This window comes from Spea bombifrons, chromosome 3 (genome assembly GCF_027358695.1).
Source record: "Spea bombifrons isolate aSpeBom1 chromosome 3, aSpeBom1.2.pri, whole genome shotgun sequence".
NCBI lineage: Eukaryota > Metazoa > Chordata > Amphibia > Anura > Pelobatidae > Spea > Spea bombifrons.
The window spans coordinates 42,004,718-42,026,902 of NC_071089.1; the positions used below are offsets into that span (position 1 = coordinate 42,004,718).

The 22,185-nt window shown below is 38.7% G+C and overlaps 1 protein-coding gene across 2 annotated transcripts in view; it reads right to left on the reverse strand.

Moving 5' to 3' along the window:
• The window catches only part of PEX3 (peroxisomal biogenesis factor 3), a 122,921-nt gene that overhangs the window by 52,388 nt on the left and 48,348 nt on the right, over nt 1–22,185 (reverse strand). The gene's annotated exons all lie outside the window — the stretch shown is intronic.

The following is a 22,185-nucleotide window of genomic DNA, read 5'->3' on the forward strand; positions in this document are numbered from 1 at the left end:
TTGTTATGCCTTTCGGACTGTGTAACGCTCCGGCAGTTTTCCAGAATTTTGTGAATGATATCTTTCGAGACATGTTGCTATCCCATTTTATGGTGTACCTAGATGACATCTTGATTTATTCAAAAAATCTGACTGAGCATCGGCGACATGTTTCTCAAGTATTGCAGCGTTTAAGAGAACATTCACTATACGCCAAGGCCGAAAAATGCGAGTTCGAATGTGACAAAGTCAAGTTCTTGGGTTATATTTTATCATCCGGACAGTTGGAGATGGATCCAGACAAGCTAGCAGCTATTAAAGACTGGGAAGAACCTTCTGACAAGGGTGTACAACGATTTGTGGGATTCGCTAATTATTATCGTCGCTTCATCCGGAACTTCTCTCAAATCAGTGCCCCAATCATTGCACTCACCCGGAAAGGGGCGAATCCAAAATCCTGGCTCCTATCTTACAACGACCTAATCCAGACTTACCTTTTATCCTGGAAGTCGACGCGTCGGAAAGTGGAGCCGGGCCATTCTGTCCCAGCAAAATCAAGAATCTAATCGTTTTCATCCATGTTCATACTTCTCTAAGACTTTTGCTCTAGCTGAACGAAATTATGACATCGGTAATCGGGAACTGTTAGCTATCAAATTAGCCTTAGAAGAATGGCGTCATCTTCTTGAAGGCACTACCATTCCCATTACAATCCTGACCGATCACAAGAATCTAGTATATATTGAAAAAGCCAAAAGACTTAATCCCCGACAGGCTCGATGGGCATTGTTTTTTATCCGTTTTAATTTCTCTATCTCGTTTCGTCCGGGTTCAAAGAATCGTAAAGCAGATGCATTGTCCAGGAAACAATTTTGACACCCCTGTTGAACCAATCATACCTCCTACCAAAATCATTGCCACCATTCACAACACCCTCATGTGGCACATCTCAAAATCTCAGACACCTCGTCCTAAGGGACTGACACCACCTCCTGGGAGATTATATGTTCAGCCGCGGTTTCGTAAAGCCGTTTTATCTTGGGGTCATGCTTCTCCAGTAGCAGGTCATCGGGGAATTCGGAATGTGAAATTTCTTCTCCAGAGACATTTTTTTGTGGCCTTCTATGACTCGGGACATTGTAGACTTTGTACAAGCATGTCACGTATGTGGTCATAATAAAATACCCCGCATCAGACCGGCAGGATTGTTATGTCCACTACCATATGACAACAATGGCAACATATAGCCATGGATTTTGTTACAGACCTACCTCCCTCCAAAGGCCACACGACAATTCTGGTTGTAGTTGATCTGTTCAGCAAGCAAGCTCATTTTATCCCTCTCTCCAAACTGCCGTCTGCCAGTACCTTAGCCGAGATCTTCATGAAATAGATCGTACGTTTACACGGTGTACCTCAAAGAATAATTTCCGATAGAGGATCACAATTCATTTCCAGGTTTTGGAGGGCCATGTGTAAGCTCATGGGTATCGAACTGCATTTTTCTTCTTCACACCACCCGCAATCCAATGGACAAGCTGAAAGAGCTAACCAAGTACTGAAACAGTATCTTAGGATGTATGTCTCAGAAGACCAGTCAGATTGGTCTACATTATTACATCTCGCTGAATGGTCTTACAATAGCTCATTTCATGAATCCTTAAGGATGTCTCCTTTCAAAGCAGTTCATGGATAGGAACCCCAATTATGGCCTCAGGAAACCAGTTCCACAGGGGTTCCAGCGGCGGAAGCTCAATTTCGAGTTTTGCAAGATCATTGGGCAATACTGGCTGAACATTTAAAGCACACTAAAAGACTGCAAAAGAAGACAGCTGACAAATATCGGTCCAGAGGACCTATGCTTAATCCCGGTGACTCTGTATGGCTCTCCACTAAATATCTGCATCTTCAGCAAGCTGCCAGAACTTTGGGACCCAAATATATAGGGCCGTACAAGATTAAAGCAAGAATCAACAAAGTTACCTATTCCCTGGTTTTACCTAAAACTTTGCGCATCAGTGACGCATTTCCTGTCTCGTTGCTTAAACCAGTGGTGACCAATCAATTCTCTTCCTCGGTCCGTGTTCCTGAACCAGTAATGATACAAGATGAAGAGGAATATGAAGTACAGACTATCTTAGATTCTAGAAAGAAATGGGGGCAATTACAATATTTTATTAGATGGAAGGGATATGGTCCTGAGGAGAGTTCTTGGATTTTGGCCTCTGATGTTCATGCTCCTGCCAAGATTCGTTCTTTCCATTCCAGATTTCCTCAGAAGCCTGCTCCTGATCGCCAGGATGGCTCTTGTAGAGGGGGGGGTACTGTTACCGCTCCCGTCGTGTTGCCGCAGGCAGGGACGCCGAGACGCAGTCCGCGCGGTCGGCTCCCTGCTCGTGCCGTCACGGTGAGCTGCCGCCGGGTCTGTCCTCCTTCGAGACGCGCGTCCCCGGCGAGTTCGAGGGATCGTGATGGGGCGCGCGCTAAACTAATGAATATTCATGTCACTCTTAAAGTGACATTTATCATTTTTCCTCCTCCCCCTAATTAGGAGGGTAGGAGGATCTGTATTGTTGGAGGGATATTTAAACCCTCATTTGGCACTACACCCTTGCCTGTGTTAGTGCCTTTTTGCCTACACTAGCGTTTGAATCCTGATTTATCTCTCTGGTATTGACTCCTGCTTGAACCTGACCTCCGTTGTTTCGCTGCCTGCCCTGACCCTTGCTTGTGACCCCGACTACTCTATTGCCTGACCCCTCGGATACCGTTATTATTTTTTATTTTCTGTTCCTGAGTTTCACCTTCTCATTTCTCTCGGTGGTGAACGGCCTGTATCTCCTGTGCCCTGGTGGCAGTGCGTCCTCTCTCCACCAGGAGGCGCCGATTCTGCAGCGCGGATCCAGAACCCGTACCTCGGTCATGACACGGGGTTACAAGACAAGACACCCCTCTACCGGGGTTACAAGACAAGACACCCCTCTACCGGGGTTACAAGACAGGACACCCCTCTACCAGGGTTACAACACAGGACACCCCTCTATCGGGGATACAAGACATCACAGACTGACACACATACAAATAGGAAGTAGCCTAGGACTATATGATAACTATTGGAGATTCCGTCGCATCTTATGGCCATAGTATGCTTAGCTCACCACTACGCCAAAGTACTCCAATGACGGTGGGTCCTAACGCTAAATTCCTGCCTACAGAGGTACTAAACAAACCAAACATGAAACCCAAACACATAGCACTGAGACATACCTTTAGACTGCAGACTGAGACAAACAGAACACACAGGTGGGGCACACCTTATAAAGGAAACAGAGCTGAAGCAAAGAGCAAGACTGGAATCAAGGGATGGAAGATCAGAACAGAGCATGTGGAAATCCAGGAATGGATTAAAGCAAACAAAAGACATGCAGCTCCGCAGCCTGGGTAGAGCGTGACAAGAAGTTCTAATGCATAGGAGCTATTAATCAAATAATAAATCCCGTTCATTCTAGGTAATTCATCATCTATCATTCCCCATAGTAAAGTGAAATTACTGCCTGGGAACTACCCCTATTGCCCTTGCAGGTAGGCTTCCTGGAAAAAGCTGTTCTCTCTAACAGCCGGGAGAGCAGCTCATCCAGTGTGCAGGGGATCCGAAAGGAAGGAAAGCCCAGGCAGGTTGTGGTGGTAGGGGATTCAATAATTAGGAAAACAGACAGGGTAATCTGTAGCTCTGATCGCAGCAACCAAATGGTTTGCTGTCTCCCAGGTGCCCGGGTTCGGCATGTTGCGGACAGAGTGGATAGATTATTGGGAGGGGCTGGCGAGGATCCAGCTGTCTTGGTGCACATTGGCACCAATGATACAGTAAGAGGAAGGTGAAGTGTCCTAAAAGGTAATTTTAGGGATTTAGGGAGTAAGAAAAAAAAAAAGGACCTCCACCTCCAAGGTAGTATTCTCGGAGATACTTCCTGTGCCATGCGCTACACCAGAAAGGCAGCGGGAGATTAGGCCGCTAAATGCATGGCTGAAGTCTTGGTGTAAGAAGCAGGGCTTTGGGTTTTTAGACCACTGGGCTGATTCTACTTTGGGGTACAATCTCTATAGCCGTGATGGATTGCACCTAAATGCAAGAGGGTCCAATGTGCTTGGGGAGAGGATGGCTAGATGGTTGGAGATTTTAAACTAGGAATGGGGAGGGTGGGATAAATACCGGGCTAGACAGTATAGATAGGGAAGGCGATTTACTTAGTAACCAGGTGGGTGGATGTGGGGGCTTGGTCTATACATATAATAGGGAGAAGCATATATTTTGCCCCCCAAAACAAGGACAGGAAGCGATTGTAGAACCAGTGTTAAACGACAAGCTAAAGGTCATGTCTACAAATGCTGGCAGTTTAGGGAATAAGATCCGTGAACTGAGAATGTTGATATAGTGGCTGTTACTGAGACAGGGTATAATGAGAAAAATGACTGGGACATATCAATACCAGGGTACTCTTTATATAGAAAAGACAGAAAGGGCAAGAAAGGGGGAGGGGTGCCCCTATATGTGAAAAAAAACACAAAATCTAACTCAACACAAGTTGGTGAGGAGAACATAGAGTCGGTTTGGGTTACAGTACAATTTGTCAAATGTAAAGTAAAGGTGTGATTTACGGAACCTCAGAACAAGTACAAGAACTAGATAATCTACTAGTGAAAGAAATAACTAAAATGACAGTGAAGGGGGGTGTTATAATCATGGGTGACTTTAATCTCCCTGATGTGAACTAGAAAACGAAAGTAGCAGGTTGTACCCGGAGTGTGGATATTCTAAACTCCCTACTGGGATTATCTTTAAAACAAGTAGTTGAGGAACAAACTCGTAAGGAGGCCATATTGGATTTAGTATTCACAAATGGAGAAAGTTTGGGATCTAATGATCATCACACCACACAAAAACAAAAGTTTTGGATTTTAGAAAAGCTGACTTTTTCTAAAATGAGAATATGTGTGGAGGAGTCATTATCCGACTGGGCCAATTTAAATGGAGTCCAGGAGAAATAGGATTATTTAAAAGTTGTATTATTGAAGATAACAGAAAATTGTATTAGGCTGGTCAATCACATGCAGAAGAGCGAATCGCCCTGTCAGTAAAAAATTGAGATACATTTTTTTTTTAGATATATAAATGAGAAAAGGAAAGTAAAACAAGGATTAGTTAGATTAAAAGCAAAAGGAATGTATGTAGAAGAGGATAAAGGTCTAGCTTCAATGAATATTTCTGTTCAGTGTTTACAAATGAAAATCAGGGAATGGGATCTCAGTTAGGAAAAAAACGGAATCATTTGAAATATGTGAGTTTATCGAGGCAAAGGTTCTACTTCAGTTGTCTAAGGTAAAGACAAATAAGTTGATGGGGCCTGATGGGATACACCCCAAGTTATTAAAAGAGCTTGGGGGTGTACTAGCAAAACTGTTAACTGATATATTTAACGAATCATTGGTAACGGGAGTCGTCCCAGGGGATTGGAAAGTAGCGAATGTTGTGCCCATTCACAAAAAAGGCAGTAGGGAGGAGTTGGGCAACTACAGGCCAGTTAGTCTTACACCTGTAGTGGGGAAATGAATGGAAACAATGTTAAAGGAAAGGATTGTTGAACATCTGAAGTCACATGGGTTTCAAGATCAAAAACAACATGGGTTTTCCTCAGGAAGATCATGCCAAACGAATCTTATTGATTTTTTTGATTGGGTGACTAAAGTAATTGATCAAGGTGGTGCAGTAGACATTGCATATCTGGATTTTAACAGGGGTGTGTAGACTTTTTATATCCACTGTATATACTGTTTGGTCCCGTCTACCCTTTATACAGTGCTGCAGAATCTGATGGCTCTATATCAAACAAATAATAATATTATATTGATGACTTCTGTCCTGTTCAGAACACCCTCTTAAGATGGCCACCAACCAAAAGTTCAGGTCTCTTCTGTGTTGGTAAATTATGATCAGTACATACATTCTAGAAAACTAAACAGCAATGTATGTGAATAATTGTGACAAATGACTCCCATTTTCATGAGGGGTGCCAATAAAAAGATGATAATCTTGCAGACCAGCACTTCTAGGATAGGGCAATTAGTGCTGACAGAGAGGTAAATTCTAATTTAACTTTTGTACATAAAAAAATAATTAGAATATATTCCTCATTATTATTCCCATTACATGCCAAACCCAATAACAACAGAAAATAAAACATTGTTCTTAACCCATTCGTATCCATGAGCTTTGGACAAACTTCAATACAAAAAAAAAAAAAAACAAAGAAAAGAAACAAACAAGGTGTATATTTAACCCCTTCAATCCCAAAATTCTTTTGGTACCTCACGCCCCGGAGCAATTTTGCCATTTTTGCGCTATGTCGGTTCAGCGATTATTCTCTTTTCATGTGAATAGTGTACCCATGTAAACTATATATTGTTTTTTCAAGGAGAGATAGAGCTTTCTTTTGTTATCATAGTTGGATGATTAGCTGAAAATTTAGAATGAGAAATTTAGTAAAAACTAGCGAAAATTAGAAAAAAAACCACCTAAAATCCCCTCCATGTTTATCAATTCAGGTTTCCTGATTTCAGAAATACCTAATTTAGATTTTCCATAGTTTCCCCGCACTTATAGGGAACATACTATAAGGTGTACATTTTTAGTAGAATTTTTATGATTATGGCTTAACGGGTAGGAGAGTTATACTCGGTAGATGTTGTGCTAGGGCAATGGGATGTAAGGTTTTTGAAATTTTTTTTATTATTATTTTTTTGATATATATATTTTAATTTTTTATTTTATTTTTTGTATTTTTCAGTATTTTTTTATTTTTATATATATATATTTTAAATGGTTATAATAAAATAATTTATATTATTTTAATGATTTTTTTATTATTATTTTTTAAAATGAATAACCGTTTTTTTTTCTACTTTTTCTGTTTCAGCATGGGAGGAGGGTGAGAGACATGGTTTCTCACTCTCCTCCCCGCGATCCCCCTGCACCGATCACACTGTGATCTCTATGCAGGTTGCAACCCGGAAGGCAATGCCCGATCGCGCAGTTTAAAATGTAACAGCTTTCCGATTTTCATGCCGGAAGCTGTTACAGGAGATCGGACAGCAGAAAGCCGGCGATGCCGGCTCCAGCTGTCAGGGAGGAGTCCAGGCTGTCAAACATGTGTCCCTGCCGCTGCAAGAAGGGCTGGACGTACTGTTGCGTCCATAGGGGTTAAAAATGTTAGTGATAATTATAGCAGGTGTGCTGATTAAGTGGAATCATACTTGACTAAGTCTTGGCTAGTTTTTTGGGTGGGTTTGACTATTTGCAAAAGACAAAACATTACTGTGCTTTTCCAGGACCTGCAGAACAACAGGGCTCTTGACAAAGAAGAGGAGCAGCAACAAAATGGTCTGGTTACCCTGGTACCTTTACACAGAGAAATCCCCCTGCCAACCCATTTTATGGATTATGATAGATTGTATTAAATAAGCAATTTGGAAGATCAGGAATATTTTATTGCTTAAGAAAGAATATATAGACCCTTCCATTCGTCTTAAGATAGCTTTAAGCAACATGTACACATACTTTTTAAAGGATTGTAAAGGTATGGGTTCAATGAAAGCAAAACACTTTGGTGCCTTAATATGTGGAACATTTTACCTGTAATGGACTAAAGGTCCCACAGACTGATTTTATGTATGTATTGTAATTTTTAGGGCTGCAACTAACGATTCTTTTCATAATCGATTAGTTGGCCGATTGTTTTTTGATTAATCGGATAAAAAAATAAATGTAAATTTTTCATTTATTCAAAATAACTGAATGTTAAAAACAATGTATTTCTTGTTTTTATTTCCCAACCTGCCCGCCCAGTCATGCACAAGCTTGCCACACTACCTCCCAGATGTCACATACCCCCAGATACGCCACATACCCCCAGATATGCCACCCCCCCCACATATATCTTATATACCCTATATGCATTATACCCCCCAGATATGCCATAGTGCCCTCATAGATTCACAGACCCGTTCACATCACACTGACACAATGCTTTTATAAATCAATACAGGATTAATCTTCACTGTCCCCAGGATTTAGATTCCCCTTAGTTTGCCCCCTTTACCTCTAACTGCAAATTAAGTTAACTTTAATAAATTAATTAAATTGGCGTGTGATGCGTGTGATGTAGGGAGGCGTGGCTGAGCGACGGGGGGTGAGGAATGGCGCGAATCTCGCGAATGTTGGCTCCGGAGATCTTCTGAGAGTGGTGATGGTCTCTCCCTTCGTCTCTCCCTTCGTGCCCTAGACCCGCACCTGCTACTCGCTAGCAACGGAAACCTCCTTTTTGTTGTGCAGTACGCAACACGCGGCAACACGCGGCAACACGCGGCAACGAGCTATACCAACCAACGTTATACACGAAGCTCGAGATCGTTGCAAGTGGAGCTGGTGTATCTGGCGGTGCGGCTGGTGGCTGGCGGCAGGCTACGGAGGTTTCCCCCAAAGTCTCTAAAAACATTTGGCGTGGAGAGGAGAAGGAAGACAGGGGAGCGAGAGTAATAGAAAACAAAGGTAGAGCGAAAAGAAAAAAAAAGAACGGAAAAGAGAAAAAGGTCCCCCGAAATTCCTTTGGTACATTACCGTAAGGACAGAAAAACAGTTATAAACAATTCATAAGGTGAAGGGAAAAAAATAGAAAAGACGAAATTGCAAGAAATTGCAAGAAATAGAAAGAAAGAATGTATTAAGCAAGCATAGAGGGGTGATATTTCATCTCTAAATGGACTTGTGATTTTTCTCCCTCAGTAAATAGTGAGTAAAAGCCTTGATTTTTTTTTTTTTTTTTTTTTTACTATTGATTCTTGAAGAGACTTTAGATTTTCGGTAAATACGTCTAATATCAGCTTCAGCGTCTATGAATTTGTTTTTTCAGTTTATCTGGAGCATTAAACCAACATTTTTGGAATAATATCTCTCTGAATACTATACTAACTGGAATCAACACTATATTATATTGCAATTAAGCTAAATTGTTGCTGACTAATATAACAGCTTCAGTGTGTACCTGAGATTCTATACAACGAATTTACTCTCTCAGTTTATTAGGAGCATTTAAAGCAATATTTTTTGAACAATATCTTTTTTGAATACTTTACTAACTGGAATTAACTCGAATCAAGCTAAATTGTTGTTGACTAATATATCAGCTTCAGTGTGTATCTGTGACTCTATACAACGAATATATAACGAACTTACTCTCTCAGTTTATCTGGAGCATTAAATCTACACTTTTCGAATAATACCTTTCTGAATACTACACCAACTGCAATTAAACTAAATTGTTGGTCACTATATATATACTCTCAAATGCCGCCTAAAAGGGACAAAGATAAAGAGAGAGATAAGGAAAAGCCACATAATATAAAGGCAATGAGTTCCATAAGTGGATATTATTCTCCTAAAGCTGTAAATACTTCAAGGAAATCTCTATCTGGGCCTGTGTTAACCTCTGATTCAACTAACGTTGAAAGCCCTAACGGTTCCATGGATTTAACTTTCAATGAAACCTTAACAAAAGCTTTGGAAACCCTTCGCATACAAATTAAAGCGGATCTTAAAGAAAATATATCAGATCTTAAACAGGAGATCCACTTAATATCAGAGAATGTTGGTAAATTGGCGACTGAATCACAATTTTTGAGAAACGAAATAGAACAACTACACCTACATAATAATCATCTGAAAGTGGAACTAAATAAACTTGAGCTTAAGATAACAGAAATGGAAGATCGTTCAAGGAGGAGGAATCTACGCCTAAGAGGTATTCCTGAAGATATCCCTAATGACAAATTAGAGTTATTCTGTAGGAAATGGGCTTCTTCAGTAATTAACGATGCTAATTTGGGAAATTTCCCATTTGAACGTATACACAGATTGCCTAAACCAAGAAACTTTACAGATTTGGAGAAACCGAGAGATGTAATGATTTGCTGCAATAATTTTAAAATCAAAGAACTACTAATGAAGGCGGCCAGAGCTAAACAATTTCCGGATCCATATAAAGAACTATTGCTGTTCTCTGACTTATCTTTGGCAACAAGAATCAGCAGACGTAAATTTACGGAGGTAACAACCATATTGAGGAGAATGGGAATTTCATATAGATGGCTTTTTCCAACTAGACTTTCCTTTATATTTCGACAACAACAATACATCTTTGAAGATCCAGACAAGGCGAGAGCCTTGATATCACAGAATGAGGAGCATACGCAATCACTTGACTAATTTAAATTTTTTTTTTTCAACATATAGTATTTAATCTATTATCATGCTTAGAATGGAGAATATATCGTAGAATTATATGCATTAAGGCAACCAAACAATCGGTAAATGCACTCAATATATTGTATTGTCCATAAAAGAGCTCGCACCTAATTATTTAATTAATGGATCCTATTTATTTCTATTTTTCGGAATATTTAATTCCCTTTACTATTCTATTAATGGATTTTAATAGTATTTAATGTTTTTTTTTTTTTCTTTTTTACATTATATAACTATATGATACGTTTAGAATGGATAGCATACATATTGATATTTCACGATTATTAGAGCATATTATTGGAGGATTGATGATTCACTAAAAAAAAATTTTTTGTGCATATTATTAGAGGATTGATGATTCACTAAAAAAATTTTTCTTTCATTAGAATATATTTAATTATACTGCATGTTCAGAATGGATATTATACACACTTGACAAATTAAGCACTATACTCTAAACATGTTTCCATTATAGTATATTTCTTAAATATATAGCTTCTTGATTTAACGCACTATCTCCCAAATATGGTTTCACCAGAATATATTCACTTATACAGCATCTTTAGAATGGATATCATATACACTAGACAAAGTAAGCATTATATTCTAAACATGCTTTCATTATAGTATATTTCTTAAGCATTTAGCACCTTTAAAATGGATATTACCTACACTTGATAAATACGCACTTTTTCATATATTTATCGTTTTTTGACAATTAAGCACTTAAGTATTAGAGTGTATTATTATTGTCAATTCATGAGCACTAGGGACCTTATGATATTACCGTATTTGCTCGATTATAAGACGACCCTGATTATAAGACGACCCCCCAAAATCTGAATATTAACTTAGGAAAAAAAGAAAAAGCCTGAATATAAGACGACCCCAAAGGAAAAAAGTTTTACCAGTAAATGTTAATTCATGTAAACTATTTTTTTTAATAAAAGCTATGATTGAGAAAAAGATTTTTTTTGTTTTTATTTCTTGTATTTTCCAACCTGTCCCCCAGTTACACACATCTGCCCCCAGGCTTGCCACTCTAATATGGCACTGTGGCCCATGATATGCCTTTTAACCCTCTATATGCCACTGTGCCCCATGGTATGCCTTTTGACCCCCTATGTGCCACTCTGCCTCCAGAAATGCCTTATACCCCTATATCCCATTCTGGCATTTAGGGGGTTAAAATGCATATTATGGGGCAGAGTGGCATATAGGGAGGTATAAGGCATTTCAGGAGGCAGAGTGGCATTAAGGGAGTTAAAAGGCATTGTATAGAGCACTCTGCCTCCAGAAATGCCTTATACCCCTATATGCCACTCTGCCATTTAGGGGGTTAAAAGGCATATTATGGGGCAGAGTGGCATATAGGGAGGTATAAGGCATTTCAGGAGGCAGAGTGCTCTATTAAATCCCCCCTTAACGCCACTCCAGAAATGCCCTATGCCCCCATTTAACACACACACACCCTATACCCCCATTTAACTAACACACACACACTCTCTCTCTCCCCACCCCCCCCCTCTCTCTCTCTCTCTCTCCCCCTCTCTCTCTCTCCCCCTCTCTCACCCCCCTTCCCCCGCTCTCCCCCCTCTCTTACCGATGCTTCCAGCCGGGGCAGCGGGTTGACGTCGCCTTCTGCTGCAGCCGGAAGGAGGTGTGGCTAGCAGCGGGGGTTTGTATGCGTCCGTCGCGTATACTTTCCCCGGCTGTCAGAGATCAAAGTTCCCCGCACCGGTGCGGGGAACTCTGATCTCTGACAGTCGGGGAAGGTCTATGCGACGGACGCAGACAATCCCCGCTGCTAGCCACACCTCCTTCCGGCTGCAGCGGACGTTGTCTACGCGGATCGCGTAGACGTCAACCCGCTGCCCCAGCAACACAGCAGGAAGCAAGGAAGCACCGGTAAGTGTGTGTATGATGGGGGGGGGGTGAAACAGGAGGATCCAGGTCCCCTGCAGCGGTGCGGGGGATCTGGATCTTAGTCTCCTAATCAGACCTCTATTTGAGGTCTGATTAGAAGACGACCCCGATTAGAAGACGAGGGGTATTTTTCAGAGCATTTGCTCTGAAAAAAACCTCGTCTTATAATCGAGCAAATACGGTACTTTACTATAGAAGATATGATGAAATCTTGATTAGACAATTGCACTTTACATAATATACTTAGAATGGATGCTACACATATTGGACATATTAATGGTTAGTTATTAGGCTTAACTAACTTTGGATGATATTAAATTTAGATGACAGAGATTAAATTTTTATTTTTTTTTTTGCGCCTATATCTTTCCCCTTACGCCTCCACTTGATTGTGCTCTGATTTTATTTTGGTATCAGAGCTGGAGATGCATAGATTGCTGTATCTCTCCTGTATGAGTGTTAATTATGTTAGTTTTTGTGGCGGTAAATGGATGGACTTTTTCGTTTCTGAATAGACACTATGGGGCAAAGTTTAAAATAAAATGGTAAAAATCAATTTAGTGACTTTAAATACTCAAGGCTTAAATACACCTCAAAAGCGGTTATATCTATATGAAATGTTAGTCAGAGAAAAAATATCGATCTGTTTTGTTCAGGAAACTCATTGGGATCATAAGGGTTATACTTATTGGAAATTTAAAAACTATCCCATTGTCTACTCATCTAATTTACCATCTAAAAAGAAAAGGGGTGCAGCGATAATCCTGTCTGCCGAGATTAATTTTGAATATATTTTTCATGAATGTGATCCATTAGGCAGATATGTTATACTTATATGTAAACTAAACAATATGGTCTATACATTGGTTAATTTTTATGCCCCAAATGACTACCCGGTAAAATTTTTAAAGTCACTTATTAGAAGAACTGAGGAAGTCAAAAGGGGCATTCTATTATTTGGTGGGGATCTGAACTGTGTTCCAAATGTGGATTTGGATAGGAGATCAAGCGATAGCAGATCCTATGACAGAGCTGCAGGGACCATAGCCCGGAGATTGTCCACACTTATTGAAAATTATAATCTATTTGATATATGGAGGATGCAACATCCCTCCGAAAAAGATTTTACTTTTTTTTCTAAAAGACATTTATCATATTCAAGGATTGATGCAGTCTATACTAATTTATCATCTTTAAAAAACTGCAATTCTTCCTTCATTAGAAATATCTCTTGGTCTGACCATGCACCTGTTATTTTCTCTCTAAACGATCAATCTAACTATAAAACTAGACCGGGATGGAGAATAAATGAATTTAATTTAAAATCTGACTTATGTAAACAAAATCTTCTTAAAGAAGCACAGCAATTTATTCAGATAAACGATAACGGACTTGTGCAAGAATCTACTCTATGGGAGGCATTTAAATGTACATTAAGGGGATATTTAATCAAAACTGATGCCTTTATTAATAAACAGAAAGGCAAACCTATTGCTGAACAATACATAGCACTTGCAAAGATTGAAAGTATTAATAAATTAAATCCTACCTCGGATCTTTCTAAAGAAATAACATCAATTCAGAATGAGATCAAACTTAAAAATATCTTGAATACTAAACAGAGGTGGTACTACGACAGTAACCGCCCGAATAAGTGGATAACAAACAAAATCAAGTCAGTAGTCCCAAGACACAGAATAAAAAAATTAATAGAAAATAAGGAAGTAATTTTGGACCCTTCACAAATTGCAGAAGCATTTAGAGATTATTATAAATCCTTATACAACCTTAGATCAAGAGATGTTTCACTTACTCGTATTAAGTCTTTTCTTAGTAAGCTTCCAATACCAAAATTATCTAGAGAAAAAGCAGAAAAGATCAATAGACCTTTTCTACTAAGTGAAATAAAAGAAGCTATTCTAAATTTAAAGAATGGGAAATCTCCTGGCCCAGATGGTTACACAGCAATGTTTTATAAAGTTTTAGATCCTTTGATTTCCCCTCTTTTGTTGAGATTTTTTAATAAGATTGGAGAATTGGGTGCTGCTACTAAAGATTTTCTTCAAGCGTCTATTTGCCCAATCCCCAAATCAGGGAAAGATCCTTGTTTTATTTCCAATTATAGGCCGATTTCGTTGATAAATGTTGATGCAAAGATCTATTCTAAAATTCTAGCAACAAGATTAAGTAAAGTAATAACTGATCTGATACATCCTGATCAATCAGGATTTATCAGTGGCAGAAATGGGGAAGATAATACCAGGAAATTATTAGGTTTAATCGCCCAGATACATTATACTTGTACTCCTTCAGTTTTCTTGGCCTTAGACGCCGAGAAGGCATTTGATAGGGTAAATTGGAACTTTTTGAGTGCAACTTTAGATGCAGTAGGGATTTCGGGTTTTTTTAAATCAAGCACAATGGCCTTATATAGTATACCTACTGCTAAGGTCACAGGCCCTGCTTTGAATTCCACATTCTTTAATATTGCTAACGGTACTCTGCAGGGATGCCCGCTAGCTCCCTTACTCTATGCGTTAACTACTGAACCTCTGGCGATTCAAATTAGATCTATGCAAGAGATTGAAGGGGTTAATATTAATCAGCAAATTTTTAAAATAATAATTTTTTCACTGCTGATCAGTGTTCTGATCAGCAGCATTTGACCCTAAGGGGTTAATTCTGTTTTTTTCCTTAAAATTGTGGGTGGGTGGGTGGCTGTGGGTGGGTTAGTTAGTGGGGAATTGATTAGTTAGTGGGGAATTTATCAGTTAGTGGGGAATTGATTAGGTAGGGATTAGGGTTAGGGTTAGGGTCTAGGGTTAGGTAGGGAGAAAAAAAAAAAAAAAAAAAAAAATATATATATAAAAAAAAAAAAAAAAAAAAATATGGATAGGTTTTATACGGTGGAAGAGGCATATAAAAGGCCTCAGACACTGACACTGCGTCAGACTCTGCCACTGACACTGCGTCAGATTTTGATGTGGGCCAGTTTAGCAGCAGCTCTGATGATGCTGCACCCCCAGTTAAAAGGAGCCGTGTTGCTTCTACTCCTCCTGATCCCTCTGATGAGTGGATCCCTGCAGCTGGCACTTTTCCAGATGTTCCCCCCTTCACTGCCAATTCCGGCATTCATCCGGATGTCGCAGAATATACACCAAGCCAGTTTATGGAGCTGTTCATGGGCAATGAGTTTTGGGAGGCGTTAGTTTACCAAACTAACTTGTACGCTGCCCAGGAATTTAGAAATAAAGCAAACAAGCAAAAGGCATGGACTCCCACTGATGTGTGCGAGTTAAAAACATTCTGGGCACTCACCATGATAATGGGGATAATAAAAAAGCCCACTTTAAAGTCATACTGGAGCACAGACTCCATTATTTCAACCCCAATTTTCTCCAATACCATGAAAAGGGGAAGGTATGAACTCCTCCTCCGCTTTTTACATTTCAATGACAATACCCAGTGCCTTCCCAAACATGACCCCACATATGACAGGCTTTTTAAAATTCGCCCCCTTATTTCTCACTTCCAAACTAAATTTGCTGCCGTTTATACCCCCAAGCGAGAAATTAGTATTGATGAGTCCCTAATGAAATTTAAAGGCCGGTTAGGGTTCAAGCAATACATTCCCTCTAAACGCTCCCGGTATGGGGTAAAATTTTATAAATTATGTGAGAGCAGTAGTGGCTACACATATTCCTTCCGGGTTTATGAGGGGAAAGATGCCAAGCTTGACCCACCAGGCTGCCCAGACCATCTGGGCATAAGTGAAAAAATTGTCTGGGACCTTGTTTGCCCCTTACTGAACAAAGGGTACCACTTGTACATGGACAACTATTATACAAGTGTCCCTTTGTTCAAGTTGTTGTTTTGTATGGACACCTTGGCCTGTGGCACCATAAGGCAGAGCAGAATAGGGGTCCCAAAACAGATTAGAGAAACCAAATTAAAAATTGGGGCATCCTTAGCTTTACGCCAACAAGAACTTTTGGCTGTAAAATATAGGGACAAGAAAGATGTGTGCATGTTAAGCACAATTCATGACGATGCCACTGTTCCTGTTCCTGTCCGGGGCAAAACTCAGGTCCGAAGAAAGCCTACCTGCATCAAGGCCTACAATAGGCATATGGGGGGAGTGGATTTGGCCGATCAATTATTGCAGCCATACCTCATAATGAGAAAAACCAATACGTGGTATAAAAAGGTAGCCATTTATATGATGCAGATTGCAACTCACAATGCATTCTTACTTTTTAAAAAAATACACCCTGCCAAAAAAAACACATTTTTATCCTTTCAGTTTTTGTTACTCAAGGAAATCTTGGCTCCAGCTGAACAAGGCCCCTCAGCGTCTCTGATAATTCAAGAAGAACATTTCCCCTTCAAATTCCCTCCTACCTCCAAAAACTCCAAAACACAAAAACGGTGCAGGGTGTGTTATGCCAAAGGGCACAGGAAGGACACAGTATTTTACTGTTCTGGTTGCCCTGATAAGCCCGGTCTGTGCATTGGCAACTGTTTTAAAGAATTTCATACAGATGCCAGGTACCAAAAATAATTTAATTGTTTCTTAATCTTAATCTTTCTTACAGTTGCCAGGTACAAAAAATAATTTCATTTTTTCTTAATTTTTCTTAATCGTTCTTTATCAACTGTTCTTAATCTACTATTCATAAATATATACTATTTTGGGGTACTTTACAGTGGGGGCTTCCAAAATGTCCCAAATGGGATATGGGCCCAGTAAGCCAATTCCTGAAAACTTGCACATGTTCCAGTTATGGCCTCATGGCTTCCTCAAAAAATGCATGAACCATGCATGTGAGGCCTTGTTGGAATCGGGGGATCTTGGTGAACAAAATATGGTCTTTTCTTCCACTGTTGCACTTATGGTGTGCAAGAAATTCAGTGCAACAATGAAATTTATGCGTTAAAAACGCAATAAAATAATTTCCCTGTAAAGTTTGGCAGACATCAGTGAAGAAATGGCTAGCTGAAAACTGTCAAAACTACCCTAGTTGAACACCTTGACTTGTCTACTGTTCATAAATATATACTTTTAGGGGGTAATTTACAGTGGGGGGCTTCCAAAATGTCCCAAATGGGATATGGGCCCAGGAAACCAATTTCTGAAAATTCCAAATGTGAAAACGAAAATGCGCATGTTCCAGTTTTGCCCTCATAGTTTCCTCAAAAAATGCATGAACCATGCATGTGAGGTCTTGTTGGACTCATGGGATGTTGGTGAACAAAATGTGGTGTTTTCTTCCACTGTTGCACTTATGGTGTGCAAGAAATTCAGTGCAACATTGAAATGTATGCGTTAAAAACGCAATACAATAATTTCCCTGTGAAGTTTGGCAGACATCAGTGAAGAAATGGCTAGCTGAAAACTGTCAAAACTCCCCTAGTTGAACACCTTGACTTGTCTACTGTTCATAAATATATACTTTTATGGGGTAATTTACAGTGGGGGGCTTCCAAAATGTCCTAAATGGGATATGGGCCCAGGAAACCAATTTCTGAAAATTCCAAATGTGAAAACGAAAATGCGCATGTTCCAGTTTTGCCCTCATAGCTTCCTCAAAAAATGCATGAACCATGCATGTGAGGCCTTGTTGGACTCATGGGATGTTGGTGAACAAAATGTGATGTTTTCTTCCACTGTTGCACATATGCTGTGCAAGAAATAAATTTTAACATTGAAATGTATTTGTTAAAAATGCAATAAAATAAATTTTTCGTAAACTTTGGCAGACATCAGTGAAGAAATGGCTAGCTGAAAACTGTCAAAACTACCCTAGTTGAACACCTTGACTTGTCTACTGTTCATAAATATATACTTTTATGGGGTAATTTACAGTGGGGGGCTTCCAAAATGTCCCAAATGGGATATGGGCCCTGGAAACCAATTTCTGAAAATTCCAAATGTGAAAACGAAAATGCGCATGTTCCAGTTTTGCCCTCATAGCTTCCTCAAAAATTGCATGAACCATGCATGTGAGGCCTTGTTGGAACCGGGGGATGTTGGTGAACACAATTTGGTGTTTTTTTCTGCAGTTGCACATATTCTATACAAAATATAATATAAAATCTAAAGCAACATTGCAACATATGCAAAAAAACCAAAAAAATATAAAAATACCTCAAAATTTGGCAGCAATTGGCGATAAAATTCCTGTTTGAAAAGTGTCAAAATTACCCTAGTTGTACACCTTGACTTATCTACTGTTCATAAATATAAAATTTTGGGGGGATAATCAGTATCTGTGACAACTATTGCAGTTATTAGACTACCATGCCAAATTTGCAAAAAATTACATTTCAAAAACATAATGCATGCCTTGCAATATTTGCCCTATACTGGTCAAAAAATATAAAAATCCTGGCCATGTTGGGTGGTTTCCAAATCAGGACAACTTAATGAATATATTTGGGATAGTTTTTTCCCATTGGTTCAATGTGTGTACAATTTGTATGTATACAAAACTGTAAAAAAATGCGTTTTTTTCATTTTTTCCCCACTTTTTCCAGTTTATTTCAAACAAAACAATGTACTACCCAGATTAATATGGTTTCAAATGAAAGCCCTACTTGTGCTGAAAAAAACAATATATGATTTGTGTGGGTGGTGCAATTGATAAGAGAGAAATTACAGTTGAAGGAAGACATGGCAAAAACACAAAAACGGCTCCGGTCCTTTAGCGACACGTTAGTATCAAAATCCCGGTCCTGAAGGGGTTAAAGGAGTCCTTGGACTACCTCGGAATTAAGTTAATGTTTAATTTAAAAAAAATAATTTCTATTAATTATGAGATTGTAGTGAATAATCTTGTTACTTTAATAGAAAAATTGAAATCAATAGAACTTTCCTGGCTGGGTAGAGTTAACATGGTTAAATCTTATTTAATTCCTAAAATTTAATATCCTCTTAGGTTAATACCACTTCGGGTTCCGGCGTATATTTTGGATAAACTTTCAAGAATGCTCTTATCCTTTATTTGGAAAGCGGGCAGAGCTAGGATAACCCAGAAAATAATTAAGAGAAGTTATAGACATTTGGGTTTGGGGTTCCCAGATATTAGAAGATTACATAAAAATTGTAATGTTTACACATGTATTACATTGGAATATCAAAAAGAACCTCAATTTAGGTTGGTTATATTGTGAACGGAATCAAACAAATGAACAAGATCTATTTAATCTTTTTTGGCTTGGACCATCTAATTGGAAAAAATTAAACTTCACGAACCAAGTTATATTGGATGCCTTAAAAACAAGCTATAAATTTAGAAGGTCCGAAAAACCAGATGTGCACTTTACGGTTTTTACACCTTTAAAGGTCCTTAATTATTATATTCAGAATATCAATCTTAATAAATGGACCTTAAGCAATATTTGTACACTTGGTGATCTAAAATCAAACGATTTATTCCTTAGTTTTTCTGAGCTTCAATCTAAATTTAAACTTCCTGAGAATGAACTATTCACGTATATTAGAGTGATGCATTTTCTGAATACTCAGATAGTTCACCCACCTTTAGAACTTGATATATTTATTAATAAGCATTATAAAAAAAATCTAATATCTTTGATATCATCATATTTAGATACTCAATAAATTGATGTTCTACCCCTCTCAGTAAGGAAATGGCAAAATGATTGCAATGTTACTTTTCCTATGGAAAAATGGGTGGATACCTGGTTGCAAGTTAGGAACGCGGTACACGCGATTAATATTCAAGAGATGTTTTTTAAGCTTCTCCATCGCTGGTACCTAGTTCCGTCCCGCTTAAACAAATTCTCCAATTCAAATTCTAATCTATGTTGGAGGTGCGGATATGAGGAGGGGACTCAATTCCATATATGGTGGGCCTGCTCTAAGCTGGAGAATATCAAGATGCAAGTTGAGAGACTTTTTTCCTATATATTTAAATGTAAATGTGTTATCCATTCTTATATCTGGCTTTTTCATTTGTCCCTTCCCTTTCCAGAGATCGCACATAAATTATTAACAGTCAATATTGTATTGGCTATTAAATTATGTATAGCGAGAGCTTGGAGGAAAGCTGAACCTCCTACTTGGAAGGAAATAATTGAGCAAATAAATCATCAGGCTAAGATGGAAAAATATTTTTATTTGAAAAACCAAAAGATCTCCAAATATAATCACGTATGGTCCCCATGGTTCAAGTACATTGCAGAGTCTTGTTTAGATAATTTTTGACTCCTCTTCTTAGCAATTATTTCTCTTTTGGCATTATATTGTTGTATACGTTTCCTCTTGAATTTTACACATTAATTTATATTTATCTGTGTATCTTGTAAGACCCCAATGGGTATAGTGTCTTGAAATCTATCATAGCTACCGATGTCCATGTTCTGTTGCTCCATTTTACCGCCACATGTGTGTGAATGCGTTCTCGTCAGTGTAGTGAATGGTTCCGTTTGGTATATTGTTTTACTTTGTATGCTATTGTACAATTATTAATTTATTATACAAAGAGATGTAAATCTTGATCTTGTATATATTTTTAACACCTTGTATGTTTTTGTACGATATTGTATGCTGCATATATTTTCCAAACTTTGTATGGTATTGCTTGTTAATGTATGTCTTTTTTATATATGCTAAAAAAAACTAATAAATTATTTAAAAAAAAACAAAAAAAAACATTGTTAGACAATCCAAAAAAAATGTATCTGAGCAATTAAAAAAAAATAATAAAAAAAATAAAAATAAATTAATTACATTGACCCTCAGTCCTCAGCATTAAATTAACCCTAAAGACCCCATCAACCATAACTGCCCCTAAGTTAACCCTGAAGACCCCATTAACCATAACCGCCGCTAAGTTAACCCCGAAGACCCCATTAACCATAACCGCCGCTAAGTTAACCCTCAACACCCCATCAACCATAACTGCCCCTAAATAAACCTTAAACACCCCATTAACCATAGCTGCCCCCAAATTAACCCTAAACAGTCCATCAACCATAACTGCCCCTAAATTAACCCTAAACACCCCATTAACCATAACTGCCCATAAATTACCCCTAACGACCCCATCAACCATAACTGCCCCTAAATTAACCCTAACGACCCCATCAACCATAACTGCCCCTAAATTTACCCTAAACACCCCATTACCCATAACTGCTCCTAAATTAACCCTCAACAACCCATCAACCATAACTGTCCCAAATTAATCCCCTAAGTTTCAGCAGCCCAAATATCAATGTTATATTCACAGTTAGATTAGTTGCTGAACCATGTGGAGTTGTAGACGCTATAGGAAATGGGCGGGGCCAATCATCACTGGGAGAAATAAGGGGCGGGGCCAGAGTGACTGCAGGGAGGGACTGTAAGTAGTAACTGCTTTGACAATGAATGAAATGGATTATAAAACGAGACATATTTTTCAGAGCATTTGCTCTGAAAAAAACCCTCATTTTATAATCGATAAAAATCTATTCAACTAATCGATAATGAAATTTGTTGGCAACGATTTTCATTATCGATTATTATCGATCAGGTGTTGAAGCCCTGGTAATTTTATGTAAAAAAAACTTGTTTTGATTCAATTTATCATTTTAAATGTTCCATTATATCCTTTAACCTAAAGGATATAACCTTTTAAAGTATTTATTTATTGTACTGTTAAATATAGTTAATAAAATACCTGGTCTCCTGCTAGCAGCATTTCTGATTTACCCATTGTGACCTGGCTTGCCTGACTATGTCTGCCCTGCCTGAGGGCTCCCTTCCATGTGTCTGGTGCCCTGTCCGAGGTCTTTCCTGCCACGTGCCTTGTCCGAGGGCTTTCCAGCTGCTTGACCTGTCCAGCCTTATTGCCAGTCAAGATCAGTCATGTGTTCTACTTACCTGTCTTGTCAGCTTACTCCAATACAGACCGTCTCAT